At 41.4% G+C, this 23,150-nt stretch overlaps 1 protein-coding gene and 1 non-coding gene across 3 annotated transcripts in view; one reads left to right on the forward strand and one right to left on the reverse strand.

Moving 5' to 3' along the window:
• ANGPT1 (angiopoietin 1) overlaps positions 1-23,150 on the reverse strand; it is a 250,216-nt gene that overhangs the window by 218,029 nt on the left and 9,037 nt on the right. The window lies entirely within an intron of this gene.
• Positions 16,714-16,851, forward strand: LOC114811954. Its single transcript, XR_003759649.1, has one exon. It is a non-coding gene; the product is annotated as a small nucleolar RNA SNORA7 (small nucleolar RNA).

Consider the following 23,150-nt stretch of genomic DNA (forward strand, 5'->3'; position numbering starts at 1 on the left):
TCAACTACACCACAACTCTATCTTCAAAGCCTTCTGAAATCCTCCAAGATGCTTTTCCTGATGAATCTCTCTTCTCCTTAAGTTATATCATTCCCCAATAGCACTTCAGCACTTCTATACTAAAACTTCAATGCCTCATTTATATTTGTATATTCTTAACCACTCATTGCACTTCTAGTGTTTATGGGCAAGTCACTTAACTTCTCCGTGCCTCAGTTCCCTCATCTGTAAAATGGGGATTAAGACTGTGAGCCCCACGTGGGACAACCTGATTCCCCTATGTCTACCCCAGCGCTTAGAACAGTGCTTGGCACATAGTAAGCGCTTAACAAATACCAACATTATTATTTAAATACTAAACATACACATATTATCTTCATCTTCCAGTCTGGAAATGATTTTATTTTCTGTCTCCTCTAGATTGTGAAGTGCTTGAGGGAGCTTCTAGCTTTCTACTGTCCTCATGCAAGTGCTTAGTACAGTACTTTGCATTCAAAAGGTGCTCAAGAAATACTGCTGACTATAAAATGTGGAATCAAAAGTGCACATACAAAAAGACTGTAAAAACTCCTGGGGCTGCTGGAACATGCAATAACAGTGTAGCCTAGTGGGAAAAGCATAGCCCTGGGAGTCAGAGGACCTGGGTTCTTATCTCACTTATGCCATTTGACTATTGTGTGACCTTAGGCAAATGACTTATATATGCCTCAGTTTCCTCATCTGTAAAATGTGGATTAATCCTATTCGCTTCTACTCAGATCATGAGCCCCATTTGGGACAAGAATGGTGCCTGACCTGATTATCTTTTGCCAACTCCAGCATTTAGTAAAGTGTTTGGCATGTAGTAAGTGTTTAATAAATGCCATAGTAATAATTATAATCATTATTACTATTGATCATCAAGGTGTCTTTGAGAAATTATAGCTCCACATGAAGGCAGGATGGGCTAAAACACGTTATCCAACTGGAAGAACATACTTCCACAGTAACAAATAGAACCGGACATCCGTGTTAACACATACAGGAAACATAACCAAGCATCCATTAGCTTGGAAGGAACTTGAACCATTTCCTTGATGAAACAATAGCATAAGGACAATCAAGGAAATCATTGAAATTGAAATGGAACTAACTTGCTGCCTAGAAGAGGCAGTGACCAGATGATCTCCAAACGCTTTCCTCCCATTATTTGTAAATAGGTAGTATCTGTCTACCTTGTGGATTGTAAACTCCTTGAGGACAGTAGTCATTACTTGTACATTTATTGTACTCTCTCAAGTGCTTAGTATAGTGCTCTGCATACTGTAGGCTCAGTAAATACTGTTGATGGAAAAACAAAAATACAACCAAGCATGAAGCATACTGAAGATGTTCACTGAAACTCTGGATACAATATTGACTTGACCGACTTAAGATTCAAACTTTTCAAGGTCTCTGGAAATACGTAGCCTTTTTATTTATTAATGATCTCAAAAATTGCTGCCTTCCCTTCTATAGTAAGATTTTGTTAGTTTGGGTAGGAGTGACTGACAAAACTAGTGCTTAATAATTGTAGTATTTTTTAAGTACTTACTATCCGCCAAGCATGTATTTAATGCCAGGATAGAAACAAGATAGGTTGGATGCAGTTCCATACAAGTTAGGTGGGATGCAAATAGATATTGAATTCCTATTTTACAGATGAGAAAACTGAGGCCTAGAGAAGTTAAATGACTGTCCAAGGTCACACAGCAGGAAAGTGGCAGAGCAGGGATTAGAACTCAGGTCATCTGACTCCCCAGCCCATTTTTCTTTCCACAGCCCATGCTGCTTGATATGTGAGAAGCAGTGTGGCTTAGTGGAAAGAGCACAGGCTTGGGAATCAGAGGTTGTGGGTTCTGAACCCAGCTCTGCCACTTGTCTGCTGTGTGACCTTGAGCAAGTCAATTAACTTCTATGTGCCTCAGTTACCTCATGTGTAAAATGGGGATTAAAAGTGTGAGCCCCATGGCCCCATGTGCAACAACCTGATTACCCTGTATCTACCCCAGTGCTTAGAATAGTTCTTGGCACATGGTAAGTGCTGAACAAATACAGTCATTATTAGTATTATTATAACAACACTTTTCACATTGAGGGCACACAGCGATAAACTTTTGCCCCACTGGGGCAGTCTATTTGGCACTGTTTCCGTTGTTTCCCTCAATGTCTCAATATTCTTAAAGCCTCTGTACAAAGTTACTCCATTTCTGATTGCTGCACACAAGGTTGTCCTAAACAAAGGCTTACTCAGCATAAGATATCCCCACAAACCTTGATAAGAGTCATAAGCATATTCAGTGAGTTCTTCCACACCATCTTATTCATTTTGTGTTTTGAATAGAATGATCTTGAGGAATTAGGAAATATTAATCTGACAAAGCACATTGGTCTGGGAGATCTTGATGTGTTGTTTTTTGAAAGAAGGGGCTTTGGTACACACAGACCTTGTCAAGGTGAGGGAATTACAGCACAAATTTTCCTTAATGTGGGGTTCATGCGGAATGTAACCCCTGTCTTTTCAGAGAACTAACTCTAATTGCTTTGATTTTATTTCATTATAGAAACCTAAAATTTTACAAGGAATAAAATGCTGGGACAATATTCCCATTTTTGCCTAAGAAGACACCACAGAATTCCTTAAATTTATTTTGGGTAAGGTAATGTTTAGAGGGAATGATGGTGTTAAGAAGATAACATCAAACCCCAACTGCTGATTATGTTACAGACTCCAAAGCTAGTGGTTTTGATTCTATGGAAAAATTCAACACTGCTTCATAAAACTGAACAAAGATTTCTCTTGATAATTTTGGTAGATATATAAAATGTGTTCTAAGGATTAAGAGATACCAACAACTCAGGACATAAAATGTGTCCTAAAATTAAACAATTTAAAGATGGGAGTATCTGTAAAATAATGAAGGGCCAAAATGGAACATGTAATTAGTAAGCTGATTTACTGATTCACTAAATTTTTTTTGGTGAATTTTCATTAACTAATCCCACATTAAAACATTAATAAGGAGAAATGTGACCTTTTTATTCATCACAATCATTCATATATCCTTCACTGCTTTGTACAGAATATGAATGGAATTCTTCAATATCCTGGAACAGAATAGAACCAGAAGGAACATCCAAATTATTAATGTTGCTTGTGCATATTTGCAACTCAAATTAAAGGGTCTTACCATCAGAAGCAAAATACAGGATTTTAAAATACTTTCCACAAAACAGACATCCTGATTGCAAATGGAAAAACAGAGGAACTAGACTTCCATGGAAGACAGAGACCAACTAACTTGAGAGATTTCTGCTCTCGTGATGGAACACAATGATCACTGAACTAAGGTTTACAATGCATTCAGTTCCGATGGAACGCATGTTTGTGCTTTCTCTGCATGTTTTGGGTAGAACGTGATGGTAGAATCACGGTGCATTATTCCAAAACTTCATGTCTACAGAGAAGCAGTGTGGCTCAGGGGAAAGAGCCCGGGCTTAGGAGTCCGAGGTCATGGATTCTAATCCCAGCTCCACCACCTGTCATCTGTGTGACCTTAGGCAAGTCACTCAACTTCTTGGTGCCTCAGTTACCTTATCTGTAAAATGGAGATTAAGACTGTGAGCCTCACGTGGGACAACCTGATTACCTTGTATCTACCCCAGCACTTAGAACAGTGCTCAGCACATACTAAGCACTTAACAAATACCAACATTATAATTATTAGTGTGATGTGAGGTTGGGTGAAATAATAGAGTTTGCAGGTTTATGAGGCTAGAAGTAGTTAACTAAAACAATGAGTTTTCCTTCAAATGAGGAACTTCAAGACACAACCTTATTTACAAGAGAACTAAGTGTCCTGTCCAGGAAATGATTGATTCTGATTTCCTTCCACAGCTACAGATGGTCTGTCCACAGAACTGACTCAGCTTTGTCATTATCAGGAAATGAGCTGAATTTCTTGTGTTAGCAACCTGTATCTTGCAAACTTCTTTGGGAGGTGTACAGAAGGAAATCTAGGGTGAATGCCTAGCTTTCCATAGATCGTGACACTTGGACAGACACATACATTATGTAACTGACTTCTTCAGTAATGCATCAAACTTCCCACAAGAGCAAGGCCAGCTCACACACAGTAGGTTCTTGAAAACCAGTCTGTTCACCAGGCCAGAAGCCATTTTCAATGTAGCTCCATTGACCTGGTTATCCACAGAGGGTGGCACTGACTCTGGAAGCTTTGTGATGAGGTTGAAATAAGGCAGCCACAAGGAAACAAGCAGAGAAAATGCCCTAGTGACTTGTTAGAGGCATGACTCTGGCAACCTAGAAAAGAACCAATATGCTGGGCAAAATATAGTGCCACTACCAACCAATCAATCCATGATGCTCATTGATCTTTTAACAGTATGGAGAGCGCTGTACTAAGAACTTGGGAAAGTACAATACAATAGAATAAGAGAAGCAGCGTGGCGCAGTGGAAAGAGCACGGGCTTTGGAGTCAGGGCTAATGAGTTTGAATCCCAGCTCTGCCACTTGTCAGCTGTGTGACTGTGGGCAAGTCACTTAACTTCTCTGTGCCTCAGTTCCCTCATCTGTAAAATGGGGATGAAGACTGTGAGCCCCACGTGGGACAAACTGATTTCCCCTGTGTCTACCCCAGCACTTAGAACAGTGCTCTGCACATAGTAAGCGCTTAACAAATACCAACATTAGAATCTGTAGACAATGTCCCTGACCATGAGGATTTTAGTCTGTGGGATGAGCCGACGAAGAGCAGATGGCTCATTTTAACAAAAGACCCGTCAGACACGAGTGAAACAGTTATACAGAGAGCAGCCATTTGCCAGATGAAGGATTTTCTTAACATGTACAGCAAAGTCTCTTTTTGAGAAGCAGTGTTGCATAATGGGCAGAGCACAAGCCTGGGAGTCAGAAGGATCTGGGTTCTAATCCCAGGTCCACCACTGTCTGCTGGGTTACCTAAGGCAAGTCATTTAACTCCTGTTACCTCATCTGCAAAATGGGGATTAAGACAATTCATGTCCCACCTGGGGCTCACTATGTCCACCCTGACCAGTGTGTATCTATCCCAGAACTTAGTACAGTGCCTGGCACATAGTAAGCACTTAAATACCGTGAAAAAAAATGAAGAAAAACAAAAAAGACCCCACAGGATTCAGCACCATGAACTTGATTACTGTCTGCCACCAAGAAAAACATTTAATTACATTCCACTATGCAACATAGGAAAAGCATTAGAACTTGACATGTTTTACCCATAATCCCCATACTGCCCATTTTGTCTTTCAGCTCCTCTACCTCAGTCAACCCCAAGTCTGTGTGTGGGTTCTTTGTTGAATGTGTGTTTAGGGCAGCATTCATTTTCAAATTTATTCTCCCCATTCCCCCCCCTCAAAAAAGGCAACACATGTACATATTTTTCATATTACATGCACTATATTCTCGAGCTACTCAAAAGTGAATTCTGCCAAATGCTAATGTTGCCAGGAAAGTAACCCCTGAGTTACACAAAACTATATCATATGCAGTTTGGTCTTTGCAGACACAGTGGCATACAACAAAGGCAGATTAACATCTGTGGCAGCATCTTTCAGTGTGATGGCTATATTAAATAAAGCTTATATGATAATTCTGAACTGTCAGAAGCCTAAAACATCTTATTCCTCTCTAATGAAAGCAGTTTATCATTCCAATCAATATATTTTCAAAAATGAAGCCAGATTGCTGCTTTCCAAATTGTTCTCTAAGTGCCTTGCTAATACACACCAGCCTTAGTCATGTATTGCAGTGCAACATGACGATGTGAGGTAATACGGATAACAATGTTCTACCACATCTTAAAAATACCTCTCCATCAAAGACATGGTGCAGATCAAGAAAGGCTTTATAGGAAATCCCAATAGACTGAAATGATTAGAGAAAATTCTCCATATGAAATGTGCACATTAGACGTACAAAACGCTGTCCTTCGGATTTGGAGATGACAGTGCTGACAGTGAGATTATCTCAGGTATGTTTGTGTATGCAGACAGGCACACACACGCATTTGTGTGCAGTGGGGGAAAGACACTGTGGCTGGAAAAAAGTGTGTGACCAATTATTCCGTTCTTTCCATGTGCAGTAGAGAATAACCCATCTTTCAATGTTGCCTGTGTAAATTACAGTGCCTCACCCCATTTTCTTTTCTGATTCCTCTATCTTCCGGAAGCTTCTGGTCTAAAACGGATCAGCTCAGTTCTAACTTCCTTGATCATCTGTTACTCTGTCCCAACAGTCCACTGCCATAATTCGTTGGTTGAGATTTCATTTCAGATCATCTGTCAATTGTTCATTTCCCCTGACTCCCTGGAGTTACTCCATTTCACTAAGGAACAGCTATTTGAGTATCCTACTGTGGTTAGTTCCTTTAACAGGTTAGAGAAGGTTTGATGTTTGAAGGCTTGCTTTGATGTTGGTTTACTAAGTGCCAACTCTGCACTGGTTTTGATTCTCACTGACTTCTTGATCTATCAGTGGAATTTACTGAGTGCTTCTGTTTGCAGAGCACTGTAATAAGTACCAGGGAGAGTACAACAGAACAGAGTCCAGATATATATACAAATAGAGAGCATAGTGAGCAGAGAGAGCATAGTGGAACTACTCAAAAAGTGGGGGACATGGTGTCTGTTGTAGGTTCATCTATAAAGAAGTTTAGACAACCGATCAGTGCAATTTGAGTGCTTACTGGGTGCAGAGCACTGTACTTTAAACACTTGGGAGAGTAAAACAATATAACTGACTCTGTATTTTATGCATTACAGTAGAAAGAAGTGGTGTGACAGTAAATAGACCATGGGCCTTGAAGTCAGAAGAACCTGGGTTCTAATTTTGGCTCTGCAATAGGTCTACACTGTACCTTGGGTAAGTTGCTACACTTCTCTGTGCCTCAGTTATCTCATCTGTAAAATGAAGATTATGATGTGAGCCCCATGTGGGACAGGGACTGTGTCCAACCTGAGTTACTTGCATCAGCCCCAGTGCTTAATACAATGCTTGGCACATAGTAAGTGCTTAAAAACTACCATTATTATTATTATTACAAATATCCTAACAGGTTTTAGGGAAAGAGCTAGTGCCACCCTTCCTCAGCAGTGTCATATAAAAACTGTCTGAGAATGAGACAGAGCATCCAGAGAGTGCACCCTGTCAGACAATTTACAGTGATACCGAGTTCACAGAGCCGTATGATGGCAAGGCAACTCATCATTCTTCCTGGAAGAATAAATATAAGCTCATATCCACTGATGGTGGCAAAACCTAATCAAAAGTCCTTCTCTGAAGATAAAGAGACAATGGGCCTAAAAGAATTATAATAATGTTGGTATTTGCTAAGCACTTAATATGTGCCAAGCACTGTTCTAAGTGCTGGGGGAGATACAAGGTAATCAGGTTGTCCCATGTGGGGCTCATAGTCTTCATCCCCATTTGACAGATGAGGTCACTGAGGCACAGAGAAGTTAAGTGACTTGCCCAAGATCACATAGCTGACTAGAAGGCCGCTCACCCTAAGAGTCTTAGAAAAGGGGTGCGAACAGTCAGCTCCGAGAAGAGTCCATACACCAAAATTTACTTCTTTTGCCAACAAAGTTAACAGTGTGGTTGTAATCATGAAGATCAATCAGCAGGGTATTTACTGAGTACTTATGATGTACTGTTCTGTACATACTGTTCTGTACTGTACTGTTCATAGAGCACTGTTCTATGACCTTGGGAATTGTTAGACATAATCCCTGCCCTTAAAGAGCTTACAACCCTAGCAGCAAACAGGAGAGCTACCTACCTTAATGGTATTTCTGTGGTGATTTACCAGTAGAGGTAACTTGCAGTGAGTTTAACAATTGTTTTAGGGTCCAAGAATTGAAATAAACTTTGACACAAAATTGAATATTCCAAGACTGCAGGCAAATAACAAAATGGTCTGAGGCACTTGTGTATTTCTATTGAATCACATATTTTTAATATCCACTTCTACCCTAATTTTAAACACTCTCTTTCCCCCAAAAGGGATTACTCCATGAGAGGAGAACTCTGACTAATAAACTATTCTAGAATCTTAGTCCCTCAGTATTTATATTAGGTTTAAAGTTATTTTGAAAAACTTCCCCAAGCTTCTGCTAACATTTTCAAATACTTGAGTTATTGCAGAAAGGTTGCAAAATTCATTGACCTCAATTCTGCTGTTTGCTTCCTGGAAACGCACTAGCCAGATAGGTGTCAAAAGCTCCTCCAGTGTGTGGGAGGGAGAATATTAGCCTCACTTGATCCAGGAAAAGGTTACACAAGCTTATTTTCCCTTCTGTGCTGCACTTTATTACTATAAATGTACTTTTATCCAGAATGAGTTGCAAGATAATATAATTTTGCTCCAAGCCAAATTTACTGAATTGACCATTTCCATAGGTAGTTCCACTACAATTTTATTGAAATTAATTTTAATCTTCCTTGTTGGATCTTTAGATTAACTGAAATAATTCCCAGGAACATTAGGAAGCCTTCCAGATTTCTAGAAACCAACAGATAGATGATTCCTCCTCCCATTCACCTGTTCATATACTCTGTATTCTTAAAGGAATCAAAGATACTTCTGGAAACTGGAATCTCAGTACCCTAATACTCTGCCCATTGTTGTTTGTGGGAATTTTAATTTTGGATAAGGGTGATAGTGGCATGGCTTAGTGGGAAGAGCACAGGCCTGAGAACCAGGGGACCTAAGATTCAAGCCTGCTTGCCTGCTCTATGAACTTGGATAAGTCACTTTATCTGTGCCTCTGTTTCTCCTGTAAAATACTCGTTCTTCCTCCTCCTAAGAATGGGAACTTCACACGGGATCAGATGCTGTGATTATCTTTTTTCTACCCCAGTGCTTAGTAAGTATAGTATTCAGCCAATAGTAAACACTCGCATGCCACGACGATTATTAATTATTATTAAAGAACAGCAGTTGTTCAGCTCCTTTCTCCTAAGTGGGTCTCCTTTGAGTAAAGAACTGCATTAATTACTCCTGGTAGTTTAATGTGAAGATGCAAAATCCTGGCAGATATTACATTCTAATACATTTTTGTTTCAAACTGGATAGACAGAACAGGGAGACGGTGTGGCATATAGTCTAGGCTCAGAATTGCTAGGGCCTGTTACTAAGATGATGGAGAGGGTGGTAGAGGGTAACACTTCAAATCAGTGGGTCTCCCTTCTATGATAGTTAAGTCATTTGCCACCAATCCCTCAACCGAGTCCTGTTTCTGGCCTGGAATGCGCTCCTTCTTCATGTATCACAGACCTCACAGATCTCTCCACATTCAAAGTTTATTAAAATCATACCTCCTTCAAGAGAACTTCCCCAACTAAACCTTCTTTTATGCTACTTCCTCTCCCTTCTGTGTTGACCATGCAGTTGGATTTGCACTCTCTATTGACCCTATCCCTCACTCCCACAGAACTTAGGTACACTGCCAGAATTTATTTTTATATTAATGTCTGTCTCCCCCTATATGCTATAAGATCCTCATAGACAGGGAACGTGTCTACCAACTCTGTTATAGTGTACTCTCCCAGAATACTCTGCACAGAGAGATGCTCAATAAATACAAGTGATTCATTTATCTGGGCCACCAATTAATCTCATGGGAAGTTGCAATGACTATAAAGTGTTTATGGTCTTTGGAAGAAAATAATTGTGCATAAGGCTTTATGAGTCATCTTCTCATCTACTTGAATGATAAAAACAGCTATCACCACCAACAATTTAATGTGATATTTTAAAAATGAAGGGTGATTCAGTTAGCCAGAGTTTTCTAATGCCTCTCTGTCCTCTCTACTATTTGTACATCATAAATAACAAACTGGCTTTCCTCCACCACTGTTCAATGGTCATCAAGAATTTCTTTGAGGTCCCTAAGTCTCTAGGGGCTCCTGGTATTTGAATGAATAAGATCCCTAAAATAAAAGCCCATGTGAATAGAATGGTTTTTACGTATTTTTTAGGCATGACTATTTCCCAATGCACATATTTGATTTCTGGGCACAAATGTGCATTCACTTAAAAAAAAATCCACATGTTCCATGTTACAAGATCATTATTCTTGCTTTGCGGATAGGGACTTTCTAAGTTTTCACATAACCAGAGTTCCACCCAAAAATCTCTGCAGCATTTAACAACAAAGCTACCCAAGTACATGTTGCTAAGTGGGCAGGAATTGCTTTTGGCTGTACCAATAAAGTAAGTGTATTCTCATAGTTACTATGCTCTTTAATAGCACAAAGGGATCATAATGATTAGGCAAAATTATTAACTGTCCATGGTCAGAAATGTGTAATACAGAACTCACACAAAACATACACAAAGAAACCAAGCATGGGATTTAGAAAATATTCACATATCTAGGTGAAAGGACCAATGAATTAAGTTCATAACATTTGAGAGGTCTTCCTCTAGAAATGTCTTAATTTTTTTTTTAAATTAATTGGTACACTTCATTTTTTCCCCCTCAAATGTCAACTTGGAAACTCATTTTCCAAGTAGGTGACTGCCCAGGAGTTTCTTCATGCAAGAAAGAAAGAAAGTAAGAACACAAAGTCTGACAGAGCCCAGCATTCATTTACCTGAAAGGAGGAGAATCTTAGTATGCTATCAACAGGATTTTTTTTTTGAGTACACACTAGGGGACGCTACATTGGAAAACTAAGACATGGTCCTCATCATTAAGGCTCTAATTAGGGGGACAGGACTAGCACAAATATGCAAACAGTGGGAGGAACAGAAGTCTAAAATATGAAAGACAAAAACATATGAATACATGTGATTGAGTTATGCATTACAGTAGGAGTGAAATGTAATTGATGAGTAGGTTTAGAGATGTTGAAAATATCTGTTTGATGTATCCAGGCTAGTTTGTTACCCAGCAGGTGGGAACACACTGAGCTTGAGTCTTGACCTTGAAGCCTAGATGTGCATTAGAAAAGTATAATAATGTTGGTATTTGTGAAGCGCTTACTGTGTGCCGAGCACTATTCTAAGTGCTCGGGGAGATACAAGGTAATCAGGTTGTCCCACGTGAGGCTCACAGTTAATCCCCATTTTACAGATGAGGTAACTGAGGCACAGAGAAGTTAAGTGACTTGCCCACAGTCACACAGCTGACAAGTGGCAGAGCCGGGATTCGAACTCATGACCTCTGACTATGAAGTGAAGTATGAAGTGAGAACAAAATCACTGTCCCTTGACCTTCAGTGTTTTCCTAACTGCCCATTTTGTTGACTCTAAAATAACTGACCTTGTCCATATAAAATTCAAAGATTAAGTTTAATAGATCTAGAGAAAGGAAAACTTTACACCAGAAACTAAGGTTCACGTAAAGGCCCAAAGATTGCTCTCCCTCTTCCATTCAGAGACAACCATCATCACTTCTTCTGACCTCTTGAATTTCATTTCTCTTAAATAAAGGACAGTGCTTTTTGCCCTGAAATGTCATTACAGTTCCATAACTCAATTCTCCCCTCTGAAGACAAACATTGAGTGCTGCCCAAGGCAGCAACAGCTAAGGTGGCTGGGATCCTGGGAGAAGCTTTTCTCAGAGCTGGCTTTGGGTAGTGAGTGAGTGAAGCACCTGCCTCAAAGGAGTACTGTTATCAGTGAGAGGGACTTCAGCAGTGGTTAAAGGGTAGTGCCAGTTGCTAGAAAAAATGTAGAGGGGCCTAGCCTCCCTTTACTGGAAAATGTGCTGGATTTTCCCAGTGAAGTATAGCCTCCAGAACAAGTTGGTTTGTGGAGAAGAGAAATAGCAAGACCTATGGAAATATCATAGGCCTGGGAGTCAGAGGACATGGGTTCTAATCCTGCCTCTGCCTCCTGTCTGCTGTGTAACCTTGGGTGTGACTCTAACTTCTCTGTCCCTTGGTTACCTCATTTGCAAAATAGGGATTAAGACTGTGAGCCCCATATGGGATATAGACTGTGTCCAACCTGTTTATCTTGTATTTATCCCAGTGTTTAGACAAGAACCTGGCATATAGTAGTGGTTTTTTAAATGATATTGAGTGCCTACAATGCATACGGAGCTAAAAATACACCATAAAAAAGCCACTTCAGGCAGATGTCTAAAAAGTGTCGCATAGCATCTGAGTGCATTAAACTGCAGGGCATGCAGTGTAACATAATAATGCATTTAAGGATTTGGAAGATGTGGCAAATTTTTCCCCAGTTCAGGGCAGATAGGAGGAGATAGTCACCCTGCTGGAAGCAAAAATGGGTGAGGTTCTTCTCCCTTCTGTTCCTAGGAAAGCATGTTTCTAGCACATCTGGACATTAAGGGGAGATGTGACCCATCAGTGCTCACAGTCAAAGATTTGAATGTGGATCGAGACTAGTAGGTTGTGGTCAGGGCATTCTGGGTACTCCCTCTGCCCATGGAATGAGGCTAAAATCTGCATCTCACGCATTCCTTCTGCCTGTTTTAGTTTCCATAGCCTCTTCTGTTTTTCCCACACTGCTTTCTTGGAGACAATCTGCAATTCAGTTAATAGCATTTACTGAGGATCTACCATATGCAGATCAACACTAATCATTTGGAAGAATATAAAAAAAAAGAGAGGTAGAGGCTGATCCTTGCCCTCAATCTAACTACACTTTGTAAAAAGCTGACCAAAGTGCATCACTGAATCTTTTTGATCTTATAAATACTCCTGTCATGAGAAAGCATCCAAGCTAAAATTGACAAATTTAGATTGTCAATCTTCAAGTTTCAGGGTTTCTTTTTGTTTTGTCTTTTATGGTATTTTTAAGCACTTACTATGTGCCAGGCACTGATCTGTGAAGCAGCGTGGCTCAGTGGAAAGAGCATGGGCTTTAAAGTCTGAGGTCATGGGTTCGAATCCCGGCTCGGCCACTTGCCAGCTGTGTGAGTTTGGGCAAGTCACTTCACTTCTCGGTGCCTCAGTTACCTCATCTGTAAAATGGGGATTAAGACTGTGAGCCCCACGTGGGACGACATGATTCCCCTTTGTCTACCCCAGCGCTTAGAACAGTGCTCGGCACATAGTAAGCACTTTACAAATGCCAACATTATTATTATTATTATCTAAATGCTGGGATAGATACAAGCTAAATGGGTTGGACAAAGTCCATGCCCCTCCCCTGTGGGGTTCACAGTTTTAATCTCCATTTTACAGGTGAGGGAACTGAGGCACAGAGAAGTTAAGTAGCTTGTCCAGAGTCATCCAGCAGACAAGTGTTGGTGCCAGAATTAGAACCCAGGTCCTTCTGACTACCTAGAACAGGCCTCTATTCACTAGACCATGCTGCTTATCTGCTCCATCCCCTGCTTTGGCTATTTCGGGACAAGAACATATCCTGGAGACCCTAAGGGAAAAAGAAAAAGCATGCTGTGAAAAGGAGATAGGTGCTCTCTTAGGGGAGAAAGAAGTCAAGAAGGCAGGCAGGAGTGCCTACTTTGCTGGGTCCAGGGCTGGGCAGGCTTCTGTAGGCTCTGGTGCAGACAGTTCAATCAGTTCACAGGACATCACTGCAACATGGGAGAAAGAAGCTCTGACCTTAGCCCCAGATGAACCAGACCTTCCTGGGCTATCTTTGTTTGTGCCAGGGCCACTAGGCAGAGCAGCAGAAAGCACACAAAAAACACAAGTGAATGCTTCTCTTACTTTGCTGCTTCTTGGATAAGTCAATGGTATTTATTAGAGCTTTCTGTGAACAATAGCCCCAAGTGCTTGAGAGAGTACAATTCCAGCACACAAGGAGCTGACAATCCAGTGTGGGAAAACAGACCTAAAATAAATTACAAATAGGGGAAGCACACTACCTCTTAGTCTTTTCTATTATTTTACCTTTTATTCTTTTTTTCCCCTCTTTTCCCTTTGTTAGACTGTAAACTCTTGGAGGTCAGGGACTGTGTTTCTTAATTCTATTATACCTTCCTGAGCATTTAGTATAATACTCTGTACAAAATATGTGCCAAATTGATATTAATGAATTGTTCCTTTCTCACCTTTCTCTCATCACATTCTTTCCTTCCCCCAACCCTATTTCCTTTTGTCCAATCTTCTTTTCCCCCAGTGACATTTTCCTACATTCCTCTTTCCATTTTTTTGTACAATCTGGCCCTCCCTCCTTTCCTGCTTCCCCATTTTGGGACTCAGGTCTTGCCTCAAACTTTACCAAGTTTCTGGTCACCTTAATTTAGACCTAATATACAACCTGATCCCCTTTAAAAACAGCCAAAAAAAGGAACTTGGATTGATTTTAGTATAGGAATTCCTAGTCACTAGGAACTGAACCAACTCATTTCCATTCCCAGGGGAATCTGTCAACTGTGGAAATAAGCCACTTCTGAATTTAAACTCACTACTTAAAAATGACAGGCTAAATATCTCTCTGCCATTCACAATACCCTTCTCCATCAGCTCAGACGTGCATAAATCCCAGTTTATCTAGAAGAAATGTATAGATTTTATTTCACAAAATTTTGGTTACACTGCCCATATTTCAACTTGGCAGGGCAGGCTTAAAGCAAATCTGGTCAAGCAGGATTTTTATAATGGCTCACATGCTGCTTTTATAACTACTGTATTTTGTGTCTGGATAAACAAGTTATCCCCATTCTCCCATATGCGGCTCCAGAGTGGAGGATGGGGGTTGGGGTCCAAGGGAGTGGTTAAAGAGGGAAATCTGGCTTTCTCTTTTCACTTTCTGATCACTACTGCTGCCCCCTCCTTATATGGCTGAGTCAGGACTACATAACAAGGAATCACAACAGCCTCAGCACCTGAAGCACCCAGCCAGAGACTTGGGGCAACCTTGAGTGATGCTCTAGACAATCCATATGGGGTTAATCTGGGGGTACTGGAGCAATGCCCCAGAAGCAGCCCAGTTTCCTCTCTTCCCCAGGTGAGAATCTGGAAACCAAAAATTATTTCCAGACCTGGTTCAATCTCTCTAAGGGAGCGGAACCTGGAAGGGGCTCCTCTCTAGACTGTAAGCTCATTGTGGGCAGGGAACATGTTTACCAACTCTATTGGTTTGTACTTTCCTAGGTGTTTAGTAAAGTCCTACTCACTCAATAAGAACTCAAATACTATTGAGTGAAGCTAACAAGTCCTTGGCCAGATCAGAGTATCTTCTGTGATTTGGGAATTTGGCCATGACACTCCAGAGCCAACCTTACAAGTTATCTTTTTTAAAAAAATGGTATTTGTTCAGTGCTTAATAAGTGCCAGACTCTGCACTAAGCATTGCGGTAGATAAAAGTTGATTAGATTGGACATAGTCCATGTACCACATAGAGCTCACAGTCTTAATTTCCGCTTATAGAAGAGGAAACTGAGGCACAGAGAGGTTAAGTGATTTGCCTGAAATCACACAGCAGACAAGTGACAGAGCTGGGATTAGAACCCAGGTAGGTCCTTCTGACTCCCAGGTCCAGGCTCTATTTACTAGGCCAAGGTGCTTCCCTGTTGTTGGAGAGATACAGGATTTCTATCTTCAGCTAACTAACCATAACGCAAAACAGTCCTATATGTCATTGTGAAATACACGTTTGGTAGAATCAGTGAATAGCAGGGTGAACTTCAAAGGGTCAAATCCTTTCCAACGACTAGAGTGTTCTCCCAGGAAACAATTCTCTTTAAAACAAAGTACTGTAGGCCTACAATAACCTTGAGGTTCCTTCCAGAAAGTATCTTTGGGTAGTCAAACTTGTTTCCAAAAAATATTAAAGTATGGGAATTTAATAATAAATAATAATTTATAAATAATAATTCTCAATAAATGAGAAGCATTTTCAATAGGGTATACCCACTGTACTTCAAATTTTTCTCTTAGCTATCCTTGGTTGTTACTTTAAAACTTATTCCACATAAATGTCATTGGCTAGCACCATCTTCCAAAATTTGCTTGATTGATATTTCTGTGTTTCCATTAGAAGAAACGTGTCCTGATTTGGATATATTTACATCTCCTCAAGCTTCCACTCATACACCTTCCCCAAACTGGTCTGGAAATTGTACTTCCCCATGATCTCTTTCAAGTCTACCGTATGAAAAGAAAATGGAAACTAAACAAAGAACAAATAATTCCCAAGATGAGCCATTAAGGATGGTCAATATATGAAGTACTATAAGTAATCTCAATACCAAGCTCTGATTATTCCTGCAAAGATATTTAAAAAAGAACACAATTCTATTTTGTTGTATTCTCCCAGGTGATGAATATAGTGTTCCACACACAGTAAGTCCTCGAATACCACTTATTTATTTTTCTTCTGTCATAAAAGCAAAGAAGCATGTTTCATAGAATTGCATGGGCACAGGTGTCACCCCTGAGATTTTCTAGTACAACTGAAAAATCTGAAGCAGCACACCCCAGTGGATAGTGCATTGGCTTGGGAACCAGAAAGACTTGGGTTCTGGACCTGGGTCCACCATTTGTCTGCTGTGTGACCTTGTGCAAATCACTTAACTTCTGTGCCTCAGTAAACTCATCTGCAAAATGGGGATAAAGACTGTGAGCCCCATGTAGAACATGAACTGTATCCAACCTGATTAGCTTTAATCTACTCCAGCACCCTACCCACACAGTCCTCCCACTGACTTTCCCATCAATTTAGAACAGCACCACCATACCTCCTCCCCTCTCAGGATCGCACCTGGAGAGTTTCCAGTACTCTAACAGTCTTGACTATGGGAGGGAGAGTCAAGCAGAAGCATATCCATTCCATTCTTAGCTTGGTCAGAGGCCAGCTAGTGGAAAGCAATCTGCTACAAATCAAAACTACCCTGTCCTGAGCAGTAGGAGCATGGGAGAGAGGGTGGAGAGTGTCCACCCTTGAGTTTACTGTGTGGAAGGAGGCAATGGTAAACCATTTCCATATTTTACCAAGAAACCTCTATGGAATCTCTACCAGAACGACTGCAGATGGAGGTGGGGCATTCTGGGAGAGATGTGCCCATGACATCACTATGGGTCAGAGACGACTCGACGGCATTAGACAAAACCATCCTTCCTGTCTCACAATCCCATAATTTTGGCATAATCCTGACTCCTCTCTGTCATTCAATCCACATATTCTATCCATCACTAAATCCTGTCGGCCCCACCTTCACAACATCGCTAAAATCCATCCTTTCCTCTCCATCCAAACTGTTATCATGTTAATACAATCACTGATCTTATCCCGCCTAGACTACTACGTCAGCCTCTTTGCTAACCTCCCAGTCTCCTGTTTCTCCCCACTCCAGGCCATAATTCACTCTGCTACCCAGATCATTTTCCTACAAGAATATTCAGGATATGTCACCCTACTCCTCAAAAGACTTCAGTAGTTGCCCATCCACCTCCACATGAAACAAAAGCTCCTCACCATTGGCATTAAAGCACCCCACCACCTTGCCCCATCCTATCTCACCTTGCTTTTCTCCTTCTACAACCCAGCCCTCACACATCCTTCCTTTAGTGCTAACCATCTCACTGTGCCTCGATCTCACCTGTCTCACTGCTAAACCCTAGCCCACATCCTGTGTCTGACCTGGAGTGCCCTCCCTCCTCAAATCTGACAATTACTCTCCCCTTCCTTCAAAGCCTTACTGAAGGTACATCTCCTCTAATAGTCCTTCCCTGCCTAAACCCTACTTTTCCTCATCTCCCACTCCCTTCTCCATCACCCTGGCTTGCTCCCTTTGTTCTTTCCCCTCCCTGCCCCACAGCACTTATGTACATATCTGTAATTTTATTTACTTGTATTGGTATGTCTCCCCCTCTCTAGACTATAAGCTCATTGTGGGCAGGGAATGTGACTTTTTGTTCTATTCTACTCTCCCAAGTGTTCTGCAAACAGTAAGTGCTAAATAAATGATTGAATGAATGGTATATAGTAAGTGCTTAACAAACACCATGAACAAGAGTTTATGACATGTAAAGAGCCCAACCAGAATTGATGTGTGTTAAATCTCTTGCTATGACTTGAAACAGCTGAATCATGTGGTATTTATCTTAAATAGCACCTGGCATGTTATGTTTAATAAGTTTAAAAAACAACAACATCAAAGCAATTAACATTTTCTTTCAGATATGTCTCAAGGAGGTAAAAATGGGGTAGCCGAATTCCGAAAATGAGCCTGAAAGTAATAGTTTTTTTTGGATTTTGTTCAAAATACCAGAAACATTTTAAAAATTAATAAAGGCTACAATAAATAAAAAAGGAAATGAGATAAGACTTAATTTCCTCAGGAAACAATGCTGATTCCCCTCTCTTTCAAGCTTTCTGAATGGCATGCAAAACAAAGTGCATGCAAACAATGGCTTCATCTCCAGAATCTTGCTTTTAAAGTTGGGGCCAAAGCTACATCATCCAACAGAGGCTATTTCAACTGAATGGAGAGTGTCTGAGTAGGCAGTTTAATTCTGTGTAAAGCAGTTGTAAGCCTTCTTTGTGTTTCAGAAAATGTAAAATAAATAGTCAGACTCAATTAAGTTCTGAAACTTCAAGAGATGAAGCAGAGGAGATGCAATAAAAGGGACGACAGACATGTGATTCCATGGTCTGTTAACAGGCATGAGGGAGGTGGAGAAAAACCTTCAATTGTACTTCAATCAGGAGCGTAACCAATGGTGTCACAGTCAATTTAACTAGGGAATCAATTCTCAGAGTAGGGACTGACACAAAGTCCTGATCCACAACTTCAGTGAGCGGCAGAGGGTTTAATGAGAAAGCGCTGAAGAAATCAATCAGAGTCAAAGGGAGGGGAAAAAAGAGAAGCTACATAAGGAAATGGGAACTCCAGGATTCTAGCAATGCAGGTGGCTGCCTGCAGCTACTGTTGTTTACCTCCGCCTACTGCTTCTACTTGCTTTAGGTGGAGCATGTCTGGCTAGGTAGGTGTCAGTTTCAGTGAGCTTGGCTACTGAGATCTAACTCCTTTTCTGTTCCTGTGATTTTGTGATGTTGCGTGACTCTTGAATGGCTCAAGACTATTTTATCCCTATTCTTAGTTCATCTACATAAAAATTCATCTGAACATTCAATATTTGTTCACCTATTGCCTCCTCTTTCCTCCAGTACATCTCTTCTTGGATGTCCCGCTGGCACCTTAAGCAAGTTCAAAACTGAACTTCTCATGTTTCCTCCCAAAAACCTCTCTTCCACCTAACTTTCCCATTGCTGCTAATGCATGCATTCATTCATTCATTCAATAGTATTTATTTAGCGCTTACTATGTGCAGAGCACTGTACTAAGCGCTTGGAATGAACAAGTCGGCAACAGATAGAGACAGTCCCTGCCGTTTGACGGGCTTACAGTCTAATCGGGGGAGACAGAAAGACAAGAACAATGGCAATAAATAGAGTCAAGGGGAAGAACATCTCGTAAAAACAATGGCAACTAAATAAAATCAAGGCAATGTACATGTCATTAACAAAATAAATAGGGTAATGAAAATATATACAGTTGAGCAGATGAGTACAGTGCTGAGGGGATGGGAAGGGAGAGTGGGAGGAGCAGAGGGAAATGGGAGGAAAAGAGGGTTAAGTTGCGGAGAGGTGAAGGGGGGGGCGGTAGAGGGAGTAGAGGGAGAAGGGGAGCTCAGTCTGGGAAGGCCTCTTGGAGCAGGTGAGTTTTAAGTAGGGTTTTGAAGAGGGGAAGCGAATTAGTTTGGTGGAGGGAGGGCATTCCAGGACCGCGGGAGGACGTGGCCCAGGGGTCGACGGCGGGATAGGTGAGACTGAGGGACGTTGAGGAGGTGGGTGGCAGAGGAGCGGAGCGTGCAGGGTGGGCAGTAGAAAGAGAGAAGGGATGAGAGGTAGGAAGGGGCAAGGGGATGGAAAGCCTTGAAGCCTAGAGTGAGGAGTTTTTGTTTGGAGCGGAGATTGATAGGCAACCACTGGAGTTGTTTAAGAAGGGGAGTGACATGCCCAGATCGTTTCTGCAGGAAGATGAGCCGGGCAGCGGAGTGAAGAATAGACTGGAGCGGGGCGAGAGAGGAGGAAGGGAGATCAGAGAGAAGGCTGACACAGTAGTCTAGCCGGGATATAACGAGAGCCTGTAGCAGTAAGGTAGCTGTTTGGGTGGAGAGGAAAGGGCGGATCTTGGCCATATTATAAAGGTGAAACCGGAAGGTCTTGGTAACGGATAGGATGTGCGGGGTGAACGAGAGAGATGAGTCAAGGATGACACCGAGATTGCGGGCCCGAGAGACGGGAAGGATTGGTCGTGCCATCCACGGTGACAGGGAAGTCTGGGAGAGGACCGGGTTTGGGAGGGAAGATGAGGAGCTCAGTCTTGCTCATGTTGAGTTTTAGGTGGCAGGCCAACATCCAGGTGGAGACATCCTGGAGGCAGGAGGAGATGCGAGCCTGAAGGGAAGGGGAGAGGACAGGGGCAGAGATGTAGATCTGTGTGTCATCTGCGTAGAGATGGTAGTCAAAGCCGTGAGAGCGAATGAGTTCACCAAGGGAGTGAGTGTAAATGGAGAACAGAAGAGGGCCAAAAAGTGACCCTTGAACTCCAACAGTTAAAGGCAGTTAAAGTTAATGCCACCACCCTACTTCACATCTCCCAAGGTCATAATTTTGCATTATTCTAACCTCCTCCTTCCCGTTCTACCCACATAATGTCACCAAATTCTGCCGTTCTTCCACATCATTTCCAGAATCCTCCCCTTCTGACTTGACTATTGCATCAGCCTCCTCGCTGATCTCCCAGTCTTCAGTCTCTTCTCACTATAGCCCATACTTCATTCTGCTTCCAGATCATTTTTCTAAAACATAATTTATCATGTGCATCCCCCCTCCTCCAAAAGGTTGCCCATTCCTTTCCAAATTGGGTAGAAACTCCTGATCATATCCTTTAAAGAACTCAATCCATTCTTCTCCCATTATATCCCAGGTTGCCCTTTTCATTCCTCTTGACCTTTCCAACTTACTGTGATCCACTCTCACCTCTCATAAAAGGCTTCAAAAATGTAAAGAGAAGATGATCCACTATTTGGCTTTTTTCTGAAGAATTTACATTACAATCTCTACAACCTCTCAAATTTAACACCTCCAAAAGTGAACTATCTTTCCACATAAAACCCTTTCTGCCCCTTGATTTTCCCATCACTGTAGAAAGCACCACCATGTTTCTTGTTTCACAATCCCAATCCCTTAGTGTTATCCTTGACTCATCTTCCTCATTCAACCTATATATTCAATTGTACTAAATCCTGTTGGTTAAATCTTCACAACGTTGCTAGAAACCCACCCATTCCTCTCCATTCAAACTGTTACCACATTGATCCAAGCAATTAATAATAATAATAATAATAATAATGTTGGTATTTGTTAAACCCTTACTATGTGCAGAGCACTGTTTTAAGCGCTGGGGTATATACAGGGTAATCAGGTTGCCTCACGTGAGGCTCACAGTTAATCCCCATTTTACAGATGAGTAACTGAGGCAGAGAAGTTAAGTGACTTGCCCACAGTCACACAGCTGACAAGTAGCAGAGCCAGGAGTCAAACCCATGACCTCTGACTCCGAAGACCAGGCTCTTTCCACTGAGCCACGCTGCTTCCCAGCTTATCTTTTCTGCCTTGATTTCTGTATCAGCCTCCTTGCCTACCTCTTTGCCTCTTGTCTCTTCCCACATCAGTTCATACTTTACTCTGCCGCCCAGGTCATTTTTCTATGAAAGCGTTCAGTCCATGTTTTCCCACTCTTCAAGTAACTCCAGTAGTTGCCCATCCATCTGCACATCAAACAAACTCCTTAGCACTGGCTTTAGAGCCCTCAATCAATCACCATACTCCCTCCTACTTCACCTCACTGCTCTATTACAACCCAACTTTCACATTTCACTCCTCTAATGCTAACCTACTCCTGTATTCAATGTCACCTTTCTCTCAGCCATCCTCTCGCCCACATTCTGCCTCCGGCCTAGAGCACCCTTCCTCTTCATATCCAACTGATAATTACTCTTCCCACCTTCAAAGTCTCACTTTTTCTTTACAAGTGTATCTCCTTCAAGAGGTCTTCCCTAAGCCCTGCTTTCCTCTTTTTCCACACCTTTCTGCATGCCCTTATTCACTCCTCCCTCAGCCCCACAGCTCATATACATATCCATTATTTATATTAATGGATGTCTCCCCTTCTAGACTGTGAGAAAGGAATATTTCTGTTATATTGTACCCTCCCAAGTGCTTACTACAGTGGTCTGCACCCAGTAAGTACTCAATAAATGACTAATTCCAATATCTAGATCATTGGGGGCATTTCTCATAGCTTACAATCAGTCAGGAGACCAGGATTAAGAGGGTCCTAAGCTTTGTTGCTTCTTTGTAAATGACAGTCTTGCCTTGGACTAAAAGGGCATAATTTTGAGTGTTTTAATGGGTGATTCTGCATGAAGGACCCAATAAAGCCTGTGGCATGAAAATAATGAATAATCAGAAATGGACTACTTTAAGATTCCATGCTTTAACAAGAGCCAAAGCAAGATTAAAACTTTCATAATGCAGAAGTTATAGTGTGGGAGTCTACAAAACTCCATTTAGAGTAGTTAGTAAGTAGTAAACTAAGAGGATTTCTTCTCTCCCATCCCAATTTCCAAATGAGAGTACATTTAATATGAAATACAGACTCACAGCACAAAAAAGCTTAGGGAAAAAGAGATTAAAATTTTCAATGTTTATTTGAAATTCATCCTTCTTCCCCATCCTGAAAATCCTTCAACCATTGGCTCTTGCCCTATGAGATTCACTCCTTGAAAGCCTTGTCCAATCCCACTTTAAACTAGAACAAAAAAACACGGCTACAGTAGCTACCAATCAGCCCAATGAGTTTTGCTCTCCTGGGAACTCCAGTCGCTAATAACTATACTAGTTGTTATAGTAAGGTCTTAAATACGACAATTATAACTTTGCCAAGCATTGTACTAAGTACTGGGGCAGATACAAAATACCCAGGTCAGATATAATCTCTGTCCTGCATGGACTTTACAGTTTAAGGGGGGTGGTGGGGGTGGGGGAGGATGCACAAGAGCTAGTATAGAATCCCCATTTTTTTAGATCAGGAAACTGAAAAGTTTAAG

This window comes from Ornithorhynchus anatinus, chromosome 4 (assembly GCF_004115215.2).
Source record: "Ornithorhynchus anatinus isolate Pmale09 chromosome 4, mOrnAna1.pri.v4, whole genome shotgun sequence".
Classification (NCBI taxonomy): domain Eukaryota; kingdom Metazoa; phylum Chordata; class Mammalia; order Monotremata; family Ornithorhynchidae; genus Ornithorhynchus; species Ornithorhynchus anatinus.